General features: G+C 41.6%; 1 protein-coding gene and 1 pseudogene across 4 annotated transcripts in view; one reads left to right on the top strand and one right to left on the bottom strand.

The window, feature by feature from the left end:
* Positions 1-7,585, bottom strand: part of frmpd3 (FERM and PDZ domain containing 3) — an 82,769-nt gene extending 75,184 nt beyond the window's left edge. For 2 of the 4 annotated variants that reach the window (XM_044205578.1, XM_044205577.1), the window contains exon 1: positions 6,952-7,585. The gene's annotated coding sequence lies outside the window, so the exon portion shown is untranslated. The remainder of the gene's footprint in view (positions 1-6,951) is intronic. The other 2 variants (XM_044205584.1, XM_044205580.1) reach the window with 2 other exon arrangements.
* Positions 6,910-13,258, top strand: LOC122880758 (annotated as a pseudogene).
* Positions 13,259-17,195: the final 3,937 nt, after the last annotated feature.

Raw genomic sequence — 17,195 nt, 5'->3', positions numbered from 1 at the left:
AGCAATGTTATCATTAGCTAATTAGCACTAAACACAAAGTACAGCTGAGGCTGATGGGAATGTCATTATAGTTTACAGGTGTTTGGTCATAAACCAAAGTATTGGACAAAATAAAAATTTTGAGCTCATGATGGCTGTTGATGAAAAGCTAGGGGATGAAGTTATTACAATTCATCCTTAGGAGGAAATAAATGTGTGTACCAAATTTTCATGGCAATCTGTTAATTTGTTGTTGGCCGACCGACTGACCGATCTACATCCCACTGGTATGGCCAAGAAGTGTACACTCATCTCTGGAAAAAATTCTGGATACAACCTCTCTCTGTCATTGAGGCAGGAAGCTGGTCATAGCACTCTCATATCTTACAATCCAGTGTTCAAAGTGTGGTTTTATTTTTGCATTTGCTGCAAGTGTTTTTGTCTTCTTTTACCCAGATGATAGTTTGGGATCCTGGCCAAGTTAAGTAATGACTTCACACTGCACTGCTCTTCTGCGGAGCACTAGCGTGATTCTCAGAAATGTGCTGGCACAAAAGACCAATTAATATGCATGTTGTTACTCAGATATTTATCGCCTCAGTAACACTGCCAGTTTATTACTGTGGTTGGTTTTTTTTTTCTTTCTCATGTGCATCTGAGGCCTAGCCCTCAGCATGGCCAGATTAGGCCTCAGATACAGCAGCATCTGCATCTATCTATCTATCTATCTATCTATCTATCTATCTATCTATCTATCTATCTATCTATCTATCTATCTATCTATCTATCTATCTATCTATCTATCTATCTATCTATCTATCTATCTATCTATCTATCTATCTATCTATCTATCTATCTATCTATCTATCTATCTATCTATCTATCTATCTATCTATCTAATGACTGCTTTTTTGTGTGTCTATTCTTTAGAAATTCAAAAGGTTTCAATGGGAACTTGATATAATTGTTGTTAGGATTTAGCTGTTGCTTGTCAGAGTTGACGAAAAGGGGCCCTCTCTGTAACCACCAGATTTCAGCAACATGGTGCCCATAAAAATGTTTTTTTCACCTGTCATATAGTGTATTTCAAAAAGGATTGTGATAAAATTCAACTTCAGATCATGCTCACTTTAACTTAAATGTACACATTTTTAAAAATAGTACACTACCTGGGAGAAAAATGGTTTTACTAGAGGTGCCCACAATGGTTTAATGCAGTACGACTGGTATAAACAGTATACATAAATCTCTGATGGTTGACAAATTTACACGGTCTCATTGAATTATATTTTGTAATATTTCCCATCCCTAGTTTTAGAAAGAAACATAACTAAATGTCTTTTCAGTATCATCAACAAATACCCTAAAAAGACCAAAACCAACAATGAATAGATAAAAGTATTGTTTGTGTAGCCACAGCCTGTAGCTGCATGCCACTGAACTCTATCAAAACACATGAAAGATACCAATGCATTAACTGACACATTTCTTCATTATGATGAATGCATTTTTCATGTCGGGAGCACAGCTCTATACTGGGCTGATGTCATTTAGCATGCACAGGGATGTACTGTACTTCCATTTTACACTGCTTGAAAGGAATAAACTACACTGCCTATGCTCATTGTAATTACAGTAAACGTGTCACCCAATTGCAAATTGGAGTTCAATGGTAAAGAGGCATTAGCTACATCAGACTGTGGTTTCACAGACACTACTTGTTTGCAGGATCAAATCACTGGTGGTTTTGGTCTTTTCATGAGATTTGTTAATAATAATAAAAATATTAAATATTGAAAAAATCAGAATCAGAATCAGGTTTACTGCCAAGTAGATTTACATAAACAAGGAATTTGCTTTGGTATTTTGGTGCATAACTATAAACATAGTACATAGAAAATATAAATAAAGTAGCATTTTGTTCAAAAGAACAAATCTTCTGGGTGAACGAACTGAACTGAATCACTTCCTGAAACAATCCGTTCTCAGTCAGTTCAGTTGAGCTCTCAGTCATGCTAGCAAACATGCAGGGACACAGTCAGACTGAGTGTTCGCAGGAGAAATGGGGTGTGTTCAAGACAGCTAACAAACACATGCTTCAGGTTGCTAACATTTAGCTCACAATCTCAGATCCTTTCACTGCAAGGGAATGTTCACTAAACATACTACACAGTGAACGTGAGCCCTGAATAGGCAGTTGCTGAGTTGCTCAAGCCTGCTAGTGATGGGAATTATGGCTCTTTGAAGGGAGCCAGATCTTATGGCTCCATTCCTTTCTGAGAGCCGACTCTAGTTACTGCCTAAGTTACATTCTTATTTGTTGCAGGAAATAAATATGCAAGATTCTTCATCTGCAATGCATTAAAATATTCTGACATATTGATGGTTAAAAAGTGGGATAAGCATAATTATCCTAGTTATCTAACAAAAAAATCCCCTACTAATGAAATAGTAGCCTATGATTAATAAATAATTAATAATTTCTGCTGTGTTCAAAAGTGTCATTTGTTTGGGGGGGAGGAGCCGGCTCCCACTGTTCACTTAAAGGAACCGGCTCATAGAGTCCTCTCCCTCCCTCTCATGTCTTGAAGTCTGGCAGTAGGACTACAGTAAATATTTTATTTAATAATTAGGTGTTGTGAAAACATACATGCTGTACATAGTAGTTTGCAAACAGTATCTTTATCCAACAAAATTCTCAGCTTTACCTTCACGAACGACCATTCTCAGTTCACTAGTTAGCGAGCTTAACTGAACGTTCAGCCATGTTTCAGTTCTGTGGGTGGGACTTCGATGAACAAATCTTTTGAATTAACAATTCTAATGATTCTAGGACACTAAAAAGAACTGCTTGGCCCATCACTAAAGGAAAAATAAAGTATTGCAAGTCAAGAAGCATGAATATAAAGTTGACAATAAGATAAGAAAAAGTATTGTGAAAAAAATTTACCGTTTGTAAATTTGATGTACAAAGTATTTACCAGGGAATGTGCAAAACTTCACAGTACGAAGTATAAGAGTATTTGCCATGTGCAAAATTGTAGTCCAGAAGGGCGTTAATGTAACGCATTGAGTCAGGTGTGTAGAATTTATCTTAATATAACTTGTTCGGGGGGGCAGTTTGTGTACAAGGTGGGAGGGGTCAGCAACAATCTTTCCTACATGCCTCAGGGTCCTGGAGACTACAGGTCCTTCTCGGCGGAGCGAATGATACGCTGCTGTCTGCCCTTGTGCTTGGAAGTGGCAGCAGCAGGTTGAACTTCTTCAGCTGCTGCAGTAAGTACATCCTCTGCTGGGTTTTTTATTGGTTTCTTGAGGTCCTGGGTGATGATGGTGCCCTGGAAGTGGAAGGAATCCACAGTGTTGACTGGGGAGTCACACAGGATGATGGAGGTGGGTGGGGCTGGGCCCTTTCTGTAATCCACACCCATCTCCACTGTGTTGAGCTCCAGGTTGTTCTGACTACACTTGGTCACCAGGTGGTCAATCTCCCACCTGTAGGCACACTCATCCCCACTACAGATGAGCCCAGTGAGGGTGGTGTCATCTGCAAACTTCAGGAGCTTGCCGTCTGATGACTGGATGTGCAGCTGTTGGTGTAGAGCAGAGGGGAAAGAACACAGCCTTGGGAGAACCGGTGCTGAGGGTCCGGGAGTCAGAGACATGTTTTCCCAGTCTCACGTGCTGCCTCCTGTGAGGACAGGAAGTCTGTGATCCACCTGCAGGTGGAGTCAGGCACACCTGGCATAATTTCCTGAGGAGTCCAGGTGCTAGAGGATGAAGGAGGAGGGCCATGTTTACTTCATTGTCTACAGACCTGTTGGCTCTGTAGGCGAATTGCAGAGGGTCGAGGAGTGGGTCTGTGATAGATTTGAGGTGGGACAAGACAAGGTGCTCAAATGACTTGCTTACCACAGAAGTCAGAGTGATGGGTCTGTATTTGTTAAGTCCTGTGGTCCTTGTTTTTTTGGGGACATGGGTGATGGTGGAGGTTTTGAAGTAGGCTGGCACATGGCATGTCTCCAGTGAGGTGTTAAAGATTTCTGTGAACACCGGAGACAGCTGATCAGCACAGTGCTTCAGGGTGGATGGATAGACAGAGTCTGGCCCGGCTGCTTTCCACGGGGTTCTGTCTCTTGAAAAGCCTGTTAATGTCCCCCTCCTGGATAAAGAGAGTCATCTCTGTGGTATGGGAGGAAGGGGCCTCTGATGTGGGCAGTTGTGGAGAGGCCCAGGCCCCTGCTGAGGTGGGAGAGGTGGAGTGAGTGGGTGTCAGGACTGTCCCATTGTCTTTCAAAGCAACAGTAGAAGTTAACTCATTCAGTTTGTTGGCCAGGTGCAAGTCGTTAATGGAGTGGGGGACTTTTGGTTTGTAGTTGGTGATCTGTCTGATCCCCCTACAGACAGAAGCAGAGTCGTTGGCTGAGAACTGGTGTTGGAATTTCTCTGAGCACAGTCGTTGAGCTTCTCTCACCACCTTGCAGAGCATTCATTTCTGCCTGGATGCAGGAATCAGGTGGACCATGACGTGGTCAGAGTGATTGTTGTGTAACAGTGATCCAGAATGTTCTCCTCTCTCCTCCTCATACTTTAACTCCTCCATACTTTAAATCCTGCAGAAATTTAAAAGCTGGACAGAAATAATTTAGCCTAACAAGACTGAAGATGGAGATCAGCGCTTAGATTTAAAATCAACTCCAGCAGGGGAAAACAGTTGGTTTGAGTGTGTGCATTCATGTGTATCTCTGAGAATGTTCATGTGTCTTGCAACGGAGCTATACACTTGTACTTAACTACCAATGTAAAGTGTTTGTGAGACTGAAATAATGTGTGTTGTTTCCCCTCATTTAAATGCCCTCCTCTGTAATTGGTGTAATCTGTAGGTTTTATCGTGTGCCAAGTCTGTTTTTATAATGTGCTTTTATGTGCCTCTGCAGAGCTGCCAGCCTGTGCCAACTGCCTCCCCTTACATGTGCATCAGACCTCGCTACTTTGATGCTGATTGGATTTTGAAAGCATGTCCAGGCTTGGTATTTCTCTGTAGTAGTCCCGTTACTCAGGACGTCTCAATGAGCCAATGAGAGGTTGGAATCTGTTTGTGCACTTGGGCAAAGGCTGCACCACAAGTTGTAATAATTTGTTCTGCCCCACAACCTTGGGGCTGTTCTGCTCTCTCTAATCTAATGACTAAGTAGAAGTTGACAGAGAAGATAAAATAGCAGCTGCGTGTATAAGTACAATGTACAGCAAGATCACAGAAATTATTTAAGGGCTGTAATGTGCTTTTTATCATATTATTATATATTATAAATATAAATTTAGAAAACTCAGAATATTTATAATTAAATGTAATTTCTGAATCAAAAGTTATCTGATAACATTTTCTCATCCAGTGATGCCTGTGTATATATTTACTGCCATAAAAAACTCCCATCAACCTACACATGCATTTTCTGCAAAAGAACACCCAATCAACCTCGGACATCCACTCCATCAAACGCCAGCCTAACCAGTGTCAGGCTGAGTGGCATCCAGATAGATGTTGCAGTTTAAAATCAACTTCTAAATCAGGCACCAGACACTCTGAAACACACTATATAATGGAAAATATTGATATTTTTGGCATATGCTGAATGTACCACCTCTAGAATTAATCATGGCATTGAAGAGAGTACTCTCTCCTTGTCTGACTGCTGGACTGCCACTGTGCTCTACCTGTCTCATTCCCTCCATTTGCTCCTGTCCAGTGTCTCTATAACTTGCCCAGCCACATGATCAGATCAGAGAAACCTGGTCATCTAAGTAATGGCTTTCCTTCTGTTGATTCCTCCTGGGTCCACGGCCCTGCGTTCAGTGATGTATGCTCCATGCAACGGCACTGGACAGCTCATCTCTCTCAGCCACAGGCACCTCTGAATAAGCACATCCAGCCTGGGCCAATCTCTGAAATGCACTTTGGGGCTGCTGCTGCCCCTGTCATTGACATCAGCAGAAGACAAAAAGCACTAACCATTTTAGAGTCATGTAATGAGGCTTTAGAGTATTAGTGGAGGGTTAAGGGGAGAAATTTTTTGTTGGCAAAGGTTGTAAACTGACCTTTTCCCTTTTCTGCAGGGGCAGACACAGAAAAGTCTCAAGGCAGCAACAGCAACATTACATCTTTAGTAATATGACTGTCAATGTTCATTTTCACTCACATCCTCTGTATGAACATCTCATAGCTCCAACATGTGTTTTCTCAGCGTGCAACTGTAGAGTCTAATTATGCAGCAACTCACAGTTTCCTTCTCTGTCCCCAGGCTTTTACCCACACTCACACCCATGGGCTCTCCCTGCTTTCCAGCTATAGTAAGCACTCTTTCTTCAAACTCCTCTATGGCATTTCAGCTACCCTGACACACCGTGAAATACAGCCTTTAGACTTTAATTGAAAAACTGGCCAAATGTGGATTGTGGGATGCATATATGAATTACAAATGAAGCACTGAGGAAAAGCAAAGCCAAATGGTCACCCCCCAAAAAACAGCAGAAGCCCACAGGATATGGCATTCACATAAATTACATGAAATGCCATGGACTTTCAGTCTCTCTCTCTGTCTGTTTCTCATTTCTTTTCCCTCTCTCCTGCTACCTCCCTGTTGTACCTCCTTTATTCCCACTGACATTCCCCAGACGTCTGATGGATATCGGACCATGTCCTCCAGGAGACATATTCCATTATCGTGCTGCCACAGCGCTCATCCACAGACCCATCTCCCTTCTAATCAATGACCATGCAGCACAGCAGGCATGCACAGACAAGACACACACAGCAAAACCTTCAGTAAATAATCAAACCAATAGATGAACCCAGATGAGAATCAAAGGAGCAAAGTAATCTATATCTCAGACGACACACTGATTCCTTCACATTTGCGCAGATCAATATAGATGGAAATCCAGCAGAGCAGCCCCAGCTGTGCTGCTTCTTACCTGCGTGTCTCTGTGGTGGTCCTCCTCTATGTGGCTGTGCTTGATGAAGACCCTTGGTCTACACAGCCATGCCCTCCTATATGGGCATGCATCTGTGGGGCAGATCAGAGGTCTGCCTTGTATCTGTCAGCCCGGAGAAGAGGAGGGATCAAGGATCAGATTATCCTCCCGGCCGGCAGCCCCGTCTTGCGCATCTCCTTGTGTCTCCCGCTCTCCCGGGTCATTCCAGCCAGCCCCTCAGCAACCGCAGAGTCAGGGAGCGAGCGTTCGGGGGGGATGGGAGGTGCTTAGAGGACTGAAGTGGAGATGGAACGGCGAGCAGAGCACCTCCTCCTTCTACATGTCTGACTGCAGCCAGTGGACATGCTACAGCTGGAGCCTCAGTCCACCTCCCGTTTTCTCCCTGTGCATGTGTGTGAGTGTGTGTGTGTTTTTGTGCGTTTTCGCATCAGTGCTGGCTCCACTCTGTGCTGTGTGTAAAAACAGTCTTTTCCCTCACTGTTAATGCTGCCGGTGGCTCTGAGATGCTGAGGCGGTGTGAGAGAGAAAGAGAGAAAGAGGGAGAGAGAGAGGTGTGTGTGTGGGAGCGGGGGAAGGAGAATGGCAAGGGAGAGAATAGGAAAGGTTGTTTTCCCTCCTGCTCCATCTATCGGTATCAATTGAATTAGGGATGCATGGGTTAATGAGTCACACATACCCGTACACATGTCTGTGTAAGTGTGAGACACACAAAAAGATAGACACAAAGATGTACACGAGCAGAGTATGCATGTTTACTGTGTGCAAAAACATGTAAGTCTTGTAAGTCCTTTGTATGCTAATGAGCATGTTGTAAATTGCTTGCTGAGAACCTTATAGCCTGCTATGTACACACATACATGCAAAGCTTAAATGCACACTCAGAGAAACATTCACAGGAGAGAGGAACACACTAAATAGCTGCAGAAGATCTCCTCAGGCTATCAGTTTATCAACAGCCCAGAGAACCTACAGCCGTAACAGGGTGCCTGCCTCCCTGAATGACCAGGGGAATGCTATATCACACCTTAACACTGCAGAGGATCATCTGGAGAGGAGAGGAGAATAAATATGAAAGCTCCTGTGGTGAGACCCCCCTCCAAAAAACCCAAAAGGCGGTGGGCCATTTGATAGAAAGAGAGAGAGAGAGAGAAACAAGAAGGTAAGGGAAAGAAAATGAGAAAGACAAGAGGTGAAATGTTGGGGCTCAGTTTCACAGACAGTGCGCTCTGTTTTGTTCTCTGAGTATGCTGTCTGTTCTGCTTTGACTGCCTGAAGAATTAAAGAGAGAGGCAGACAGGGATAAAATGGAGAATAGTGAAGATCTGGAGATAGAAAGAAAGGCTTTTGAAATTGACAGAGAAAGAAATAGAGAGAGGGAAAGAGAGAGAGAGAAATGCAGGCACTAAGACATTTTTGCATCTGATAAAAAAGTAGGGACATTTACAAAGTACAAGAGGAGCATACTAAACAATGTCTTCATCTTTCCTGTTTTCTTCCATCCTTTCTTAGATAAGTTTTTCAGAATCAGAAATACTTTATTGATCCCAGAGGGAAACTCTCTTGTTACAGCAGCTCACTATCACCATCACTATTTCCTTATCTTTGCATCCTCTCTATGTCTTTGTCTTCAGCAGAATCCCTTCTTTCCTCTCTCTGTGTCTGGCTTTGAATTAAGCAAGCCCTGCATTCAGCTTGAAACCTGAATTCATGTAGAAACAGCAGTAGAAAAACATTGGTGACCCTGTCAACCTGACAGAACAGGCTATCGACAATCTCCCAGCATCTCTGAAAGCTGAAAATGTCTAGACAGAAATACTTGTTGTAAGCAGTGGAAAGACTCTCTCCTTGCATGATGTTCAGGCCTGTAGACAGCCATGCTAGCAGCATTATGTGACCAGACTGACAGGACCGTCAAAAGAGATTGTAACTCTGCTACATAGCACCCCACTCCATGCCAACTTTCTGTCTATGCTTTCTTGATAATCAACAGCCGTCTGTGTTGCAAAAACACTGATTCTCCCAGATATGAGTGCATGATCAATCATAGCCAAAAGAGTGAATTTTGTACCTGCTATGACAAATTTCAATTATATCAATTATTTAAAACACGAAAAGGAATTCATGCATGTGAAGGAACTGTTTAACAACAGTTTAAAATGAATTCACAATGTGCCCATTGTAATTCATTCCATGGCAGAGCTTAGTGTAGCCTTACTGAATCCAGACCTGGTCCTTCAGGGGAAACAGTTCTGCACTGACCTGGGGTCTGCTTTTGAAAGCGATTCCTGATGCTCGGCTGTGTTAATCCAACTCTGTAATCTGCTGCTAAATCAGGCTTTAGGAGTGAGCCGAGGCAACGACTGAGGCAATGTCATGAAGAAGAATCAGCCTCATGGAGTGTATGGGGGTAATTATGCATGAGGAAGACGGTTAGTACTGCATTAGATGTTGGCAGAGGACTAACATGGTAATTCCCTCTCGCTCCTGCACTTCTGACAGACCTATGGATCGCAAATGCACTAGTACCTACATTCACACACACGTCACCTACTCTCACACATACAGATGTGCTACAGCAGTCACAGAAGTCCACTTTTAATGCGCATTTTGCGGTAACGCTACACTGCTGTTCCAACTGGAAGAGAAAATGAAAAATCCAGCAACCTAAGCAGGTTCATGCCAGACAGAGGTTCTGAGAAGTTCTCAAAATTGCTTTTTGGGGTTTAAAAGCTGTAACTAGTGGCTTTATTAATGGTTAATAATCAATTTAATAATGCTTTAAAGATCAGTAATTAACCATTAACAACAACTTTTGGGATGCCAGGTTGTGTAAAATCCCCATGGGTTCACATTCAGGTTTTCACTTAGAAATGTCAGTAAGTAATTTATAAAATGGTGATCCATCCAACTTTATGTTAATAAAGTCATTAATAAAAGGCTCAAGGGTTTCTCACTTTCTAGTCATAGGCAAAAGTTTGGATGTCATCTGCAATTGTATTTGTTATGTAGTCAGTAATAAAGGGTTCTTTCAATAATCCAAATCTGCACTTGTAAATGTTAAAAAGTTTGTAATGTTGATTAATATGACCCACGTACAGCGAAACACCATGCATCATTTCAGACAAAAACTGTACCTAGGTGGAAACAAACACTAAACATCAGCCAGCATGAGCAGAGAAAATTAAAACTAAACTGGCCACGGACGTTAAGCAACTGAACTAAATAATTCTCATACTTGATCCAACTACTGAAGGTCTTGGTTAAAAAATATTAAATTTTTAAGATTTAATTATTTATATGATATAAATGGAAGTTTAACTGTGAGAATGCAACTCCTGAAATTGACGAGACACAATCTGCTAGAGAGAAGATGTATCACTCTGTTGGAGTTGTTTAAACTACAGTCCACTTGCGATTGTACTGTAGTGTTGCAAAGGTTCTTCCCTCACAAATTACCTTTGGCCTTTCATCAAGTTAATCACAGAATTAACATTAATTAGCAATAGCTGATATGACCTGTCACTGGAGATGTTTGTCATTTTAACTGGTGAAAGCGACAATCATTGCCAGCTAAAAATGAGTAGCTGCTACCTGAATGTTTTGTACACCTCCTTGCTAATGATAATTTGCATCGTAGCTTAGCAAATCCATGCTGGAATCCCACTGGCCCTGCCAGATGGTTGCCTGTATATATACTCCCACAGTCTCTCTGCACAGTCTCTCTAGCATTCTTGCACCCCTCTGAGATAATCAAAGAATCCTCCAAATCAGTTGCACCCTATTCAAGGCACTTGGCCTTTAAGACCAGGGCCAGGCCAGCCAGAAAGCACAAACACTTCTCCTACCTCTTTGCAACATTCCTGTAGTCCAACTGGCTCATATCAGAGGCATACACTTCCAAGGTTGCACACAAGCAGAAAGACTGGCCCTGAAGTGGTCTATGTCCCCATCCAAACAGCACTTTCTGTTTCTCTGTAACAGTAGCAGCTGTTTCCCAGCCAAAAAAAACTCCTGTTTCCAGTGAGGGAAGCAGTCATACCAACCTCGACATCCATGCTAGGCAAACGTCTGTCTAACTTCCCCGTGACAGGTTTAGAAAGGTCCTTGTTTCCACAACACATGTCTGGAACTTAGTTGTGTCTTCGTTGAAGTTCCCTGTGTAGTTAGTCAACGAGCTACAGTATACTGAGAAAGCTAAGCTACAAATTAACAGCATGTTAACAACAACACGACACAAAAAAAAAGAAAACACACTATCGCCCATAAAAAGAATGTTGCTGCCACTAACCAAGCATCTCAACAGAAACAAAACAAAACTCACCAAAACCACCTTGGTTAGTCTTTAAACTGTTTCAACAATCACCGACTCTGGTTTGGTCGAAATAATTCCTTAATTCACAGAGTTAGATGTGAAAAATATTCTGGCTCTACATGCTGTTGCTGCCTCTCTGATGCCCAGCCTCCCTCTCGCTCCTCTCGCACTTGACGCCTCTCCTGTCCTTGCCTGAACCCACCCTTTGTTCATCCCCCAGAGTCAGAATCCTGATTGGACCTGCTGTAAATCACTGTTGTCAAACTGGCCTCTGTCGGTCTTGAAGGCTGTGTTTGGTCCCGGTCTGGCTGTGTTCACTGGGAGGCTGTTGATCCCCGTTCCGTTGCCCGTTAGCAGCAGTTATGACCTGATATGTGATATACTGCCCCCTGTTTTTTTGGAGGCTGCAGTGAAAGGAGTCCAGCAGTGCCCCCTGCAGGATGATCCACAGCCACTCTCAGGAGCTCTGATAGATGTGGCCAAACACCTGGGCAACCTGACCTTCAACATCTGGGACAAGATGAAGGGGATGGCCTCCTACTTTCTTGTGATTTGGAATAGAAACACTGTCGGTCTACATCTCATCATATCTGAACATCTGACCAGTGTGAGATGTGGGGACCGATAGCAGCTTCCTGAAAATTCAGAGAGGATTAAAGATTACTTCTGCATCTTTGGCTCCAAGGGCTTTCACTCAGGGACTCACAGCTGGGATGTCGAGGTTGGAGACAATACAGACTGGGCACTGGGTGTTAGCAGAGTCCCAGTGAAGGAGAAGCTTGAGAAAGTCAGCGTGAATATGGACTGGAAAGCTGGGAAAGGGAAAGCTGTCATTCTCCGATCCTAATACTAACACACCTTCACATATACTTGACCCCCACCAGTCTGACTTCACGGCAGGCCATTCAACTGAAACTGCCCTTCCTACAGAGAAACTCTACACTGCTAGAGTAGCCTTCCTCTCCTCTGTCCTGCTGGATGTTTCAGCAGCATTTGACATGGTGAACAACCAGATCCTCTTCTCCACCCTCCAAGAACTGAGAGTCTCAGGCTTTGCACTCTCCCTATTCACATCCTACCTCAAGGACTGCCCTTAGAGAGAATCTGTGTCTGAACCTTGTAGCCTTACTACTTGGGTCCCTCAGGGTTCTCACTTTACACCAAGTCACTTGGCTGTGTTGTTCTCTCACATGGCCTTTCCTACCACAGCTATGCAGATGACACTCAACTAATTCTGTCTTTTCCCCAGTCGTGGCAGCACGAATCTTGCTGACATCTCTCAGTGAATGTCTGCACACCACCTGAAGCTCAACCTCGACAAGACATGGAAGGCATCTCCTGTGCATGACCTCTCCATTATTATTGAGAACTCTGGTGTCCCCAGCTCGGACTGCAAGGAACCTGGGTGTGACACTGGATGACCAACTGTCCTTCACTGCCAACATCGCTGCAACAACCCGCTCCTGCAGATTCATCCTTCACAGCATCAGGAGAATATTTCTGTTCCTCACCCTTCTGGTCCAGGCTCTTGTCTCATGTCTAGACTACTGCAACTCGCTCCTGGCTGGTGTGCCTGCATGTGCCATCCGACTTTTGCAGCTGATCCAGAATGCAGCAGCTAGGCTCGTCTTCAACCTACCCAAGTTCTCCCACACCACACCGCTCCTCCGCACCCTGCACTGGCTACCGGTGGCTGCTCGAATCCGATTGTCACAGTACTTGCCTACCGTGCTGTGAATGGCTCAGGCTCATCCCACATCCAGGACATGTTCAAACCATACACCACTGCCTGTCCACTATGCTCTGCCCAGCCATCGCTCAACAAAATCACAAATGGTTGCGGTCCTGGTTCCACAATGTTGGAACAAGCTCCCCATTGACATCAGGACAGCAGAATCTCTACACGTTTGCAGGCCAGTAGCCATCACTGCATGGATTAGTACGGGGTTGAGGCCCGTCATTGAGAATCACTGAATCAGAGGATGATGATGATGAGTACACAATGCATAGTATAAGACTATTAATTTCTTGAAGGTAAATGCCTCTGAGGCCTGTGTCTGAGGTAAATGCCTCTGAGGCATGCAGTATATACAAACATTAGGGGTCAGAACAGCACTGTGAAGTCTGATCTAACCTCTGTTGTGAGTCATGTCCACAGGTCCCAGATCTTAAAAAAATCTATACATTTGGTAAATTGGGTCGGGCTTCCTCCAACAACTTGTTGCATTCAAAAGTAAAAAAAATCAAATCAAATGTCATGTACAATTGTATATTGTTAGGAGTATTTTGACATGGTAACCTCTATAGTAGCACTTGTTAGGAAAGAAAATGAATATGAAAATTTTACACAGGGTCTTTCTGTCAGTCGCTGTCCAGTGTGACTCCATTATAGGTGTGACATCACCTGTAATGGAATATATTCTGTTGTCCATCTCTGTGACATCAGGTCAATTTGACCGCCTCCCATTTTAGTCATGGACCACTCTAAAAGGTTTTAGTTTAGTTTTTTTTTTAAACTTTCTGTCAAACCTTTCCTTTATTTCTGTCACAGTACGGGTCTGTGATGACTTGCTGTAGAAATATTTTCTCATTTATTCAGGTCCACTAATACCACTGCTGACACTGCCAAATGTGTTCTATTTTCATCTCCTGGTTTCCAACAGGGACAAGGTCCTCACTGTGAAGTTCTTCTTTTTACGCTTGAGTTTTCCTCATTTTTGAAACTTGCTCATAAATGGAGCACAAGGGGCAGCCTTACAGTATATTATATAATATATATAACAGTTTGGGGCATTGATTATGCTAAAAATCAAATCTCACAAACAGACACCTGCACATGTACTGGTGGTATTCATCAAGTTGAAAGTTTGCGCAGTGTTTGCTGAATTGGACTTGCAACATTCATACAAGAAAACCTGATGGAAAAAAGTAAAAGTAAGGGAAAGAATACAAAATTGGTCACTTTAGATTACAGCCTGCAAATTACAGCGTAAATTTAAGTATATATGTGGCATCAAAAAATACTCACTGGGACAAATATGTAGGTACAATATAAGAAGACAAGAGGGTAAGGAATAAGGGGATAAAGACTTGTTTTAAGAGGCACATTAAAATAACTTACACTGTAGGCTTTTTAATAATCACAGGGTATTATAATATTTTTACAAGGTAATGAGAAAACAGTAATTTCAATTAAATTACTTATGTATAAATTATTTTAAAATTATGCTACACTTACAAAAAACTTGGGAAATTACAGTGTAAACCATTTTTAATTAGGGAGTAGTATTTAATGTTGATATATTGTACATTATTATTGTTGCTGGGGAACAAAACACTAGACTAAGCCTGGGAGAAGGTAGCACCTATAGCTATAGGTAATGGATGTAACTTTTTAGTTACAGATCACTTCCATCAGGGATGTGGGATAAACCTCCTTATTTCAGTGTACGGGTACATTAAAAGCATTTCCTTTTTTACACCCCTTTTCTTACATTGTAATTACATAGTATGTGGGCTGTAAATTAAGCAGTCCCATGTCCACCCATTTTTAATTGAAATATTAGGAATGCTGACTCTAATATATAGCATTACTTATTCCAGTTTAATTAGACAGTACAGTCTTTCTCCACAATAAATACTATTATGCAGAAAACAGAATATGTCTATATCACTTTTAAAACAGATGTCAAAGTGTAAACAGTAAGTTGAAGATCTGTGGCTCTGAACTGAAGTTGGAAGCTTCTGAATAAAGCTTTATAACTCTCCCTGACATATACCATAATAGTATTTTGGATGACATTGGTATTATTGAGGTACAATGGAATATTTCTACAGCTAATATAGTTTTACTCCGTTCAGGTGTGTGCACAATGAAAGTCAATATTTCATATTTTACATTATGATACTATAATAAAGTTGTTGTTTTTTTAATTGCCATGCTTAATTTGGCTCCTTTTCTTGATTTAAATAAAATCAAATCAAAACTTGTGGAAGAACATACAAACTAAGCCTGGTGCCCTGTGTGTACCCTGTAATTATTTAATATGCACACATCATTTAAAAAGTATTTATAGTGTAATTATTTCCTCCAGAAATGCAAATTTGTTAACTGCTTATTTACTGTATTTCTTCCTTTGTATCTACCAGGTTACCCAATAGTAATAGTAATAGTATAGCATTTCATTCATACTCCATTTGTACAAAATATTTACACTGTAATTTGCAGGCCGTCATCTAAAGCATTACCGTGCCTTATTACAAAGTGGTACTTTTAGTTCCTATATGACACATAAGCAAGCATGCAAATGATGAACACAAACATTTTGGATGTTTCATTTTCTTCCAATAAATCAAATTAATATTTACACATGACAACTGAGACAAAAAAGTATTGTCATTGCCATTACACTCAAGAGATCACAGAATCTGTTTAGTTTCACACATGCTAACACTATGTCTGATCTGAGACACACAGGTCCCCACATTTACACACAAGAAATCCTAACATATCCAAAGTTACCAGCGGTGACCTTGCCAGAGAGGATCTAGCAGCGGCTTGCGTGGAGAAGGTGCTGATTGTGATCGAAAGACTTGAAAGTCTTTCATCTCCACAGCATGGAGGCTTAACAGTCAATTAACCCTTTGATCTCTTCTGGACCTTGTGGTTTGCAACGCTGTATAGCCCATATATACAGCACATGATGTATACACAGACGCCCCACTGCAAGACGATGGCTCTATCATCACCTTCATCGGTCAAATTTGCACTGTAGATTTATGTACACACGTGTTGATCTTCCTCATCCTCCTCATCATTTTCAGGGGTCAGGTGTTACACAGCCTGGCGTCAGCAGTTCCATGCATCTATTGGATTTCATGAGTTGCTGAGCAATGATAACAGAATGAGAAATAAGGCAGTTAATATCTATATTGACCCTAGGCTGAACTGACATGACACCCGGCTGTACTGCCTAATGACATATTGACTGACTGTTTTATTATAAGAAGACAAAGCCTGAAGTAAAACCAAACACATTTTAAAAAAAGAAAAAACAAGACAGTCATCCCTTTTTCCACTCTAGATGTAAAGACGAGCATTTGTTAAAGAAATACTAAGCATGAAAGGCTTGCTGATTTTCAGCTCTTTTAATATAATGCGATTCTACACTTCAAAAAGCCCATTTATTTTCCTCTCATTTCCAAAGGAAATTTTGCACTTACATTATTAAATGGCAAACTGGAGCTCTCATACTGCAGGTCTTTTATATTGTACTATACTGTCAGAAGTTGATATTATCTGTAGTAACTGACCAGTTCATTATTAATTATTTTGAAGTTGACATTTTCACTGCAAAAGGTCCAGTACATAAAAGTGGCATATTATATTAGATTTTGATGAATTGATCAATTTATATGACACCAACGTAATAACCAGGTGGTCATGATGACTAACTATCCAGGTTTTGAAGCATGTATGAGTGTTACGTATGGATGTCTGACTGACATGTATGCACATTATTTCTCTCTATGTATATATTTCTCGCACTGATCATGATCATGTCTTTCTAGTTAATTTTCTGACAATAGTTCTGCCTCATTTGTTGTCATCTGTTCAAATCAATTCAGAATTTAATTAAGTCAATTAAATTCAGTTCAAATAAGTTAGGTTCAAATCACTTCTGTTCAGTTAAATTCAAATAAGCTCATTATTTTGTAATTCGCAATAACAACAACACACATTAAAACAAACAAAACATGTAAATCCTGACCACAACATACAGTATAGCCATTCAGACATATTTTATTTGGGCAGTTTAATTCAACAGTTAGAGGGGACAATCTGAAAAGCTATATATGTTTTTTGGCCTTCCTCACCACATGTGTCTGCGAGATGCAGTCAGCTTTTGTT

This window comes from Siniperca chuatsi, linkage group LG8, assembly GCF_020085105.1.
Source record: "Siniperca chuatsi isolate FFG_IHB_CAS linkage group LG8, ASM2008510v1, whole genome shotgun sequence".
NCBI classification, from domain to species: Eukaryota; Metazoa; Chordata; class Actinopteri; order Centrarchiformes; family Sinipercidae; genus Siniperca; species Siniperca chuatsi.
This window is presented reverse-complemented; position numbering and strand designations above follow the sequence as displayed.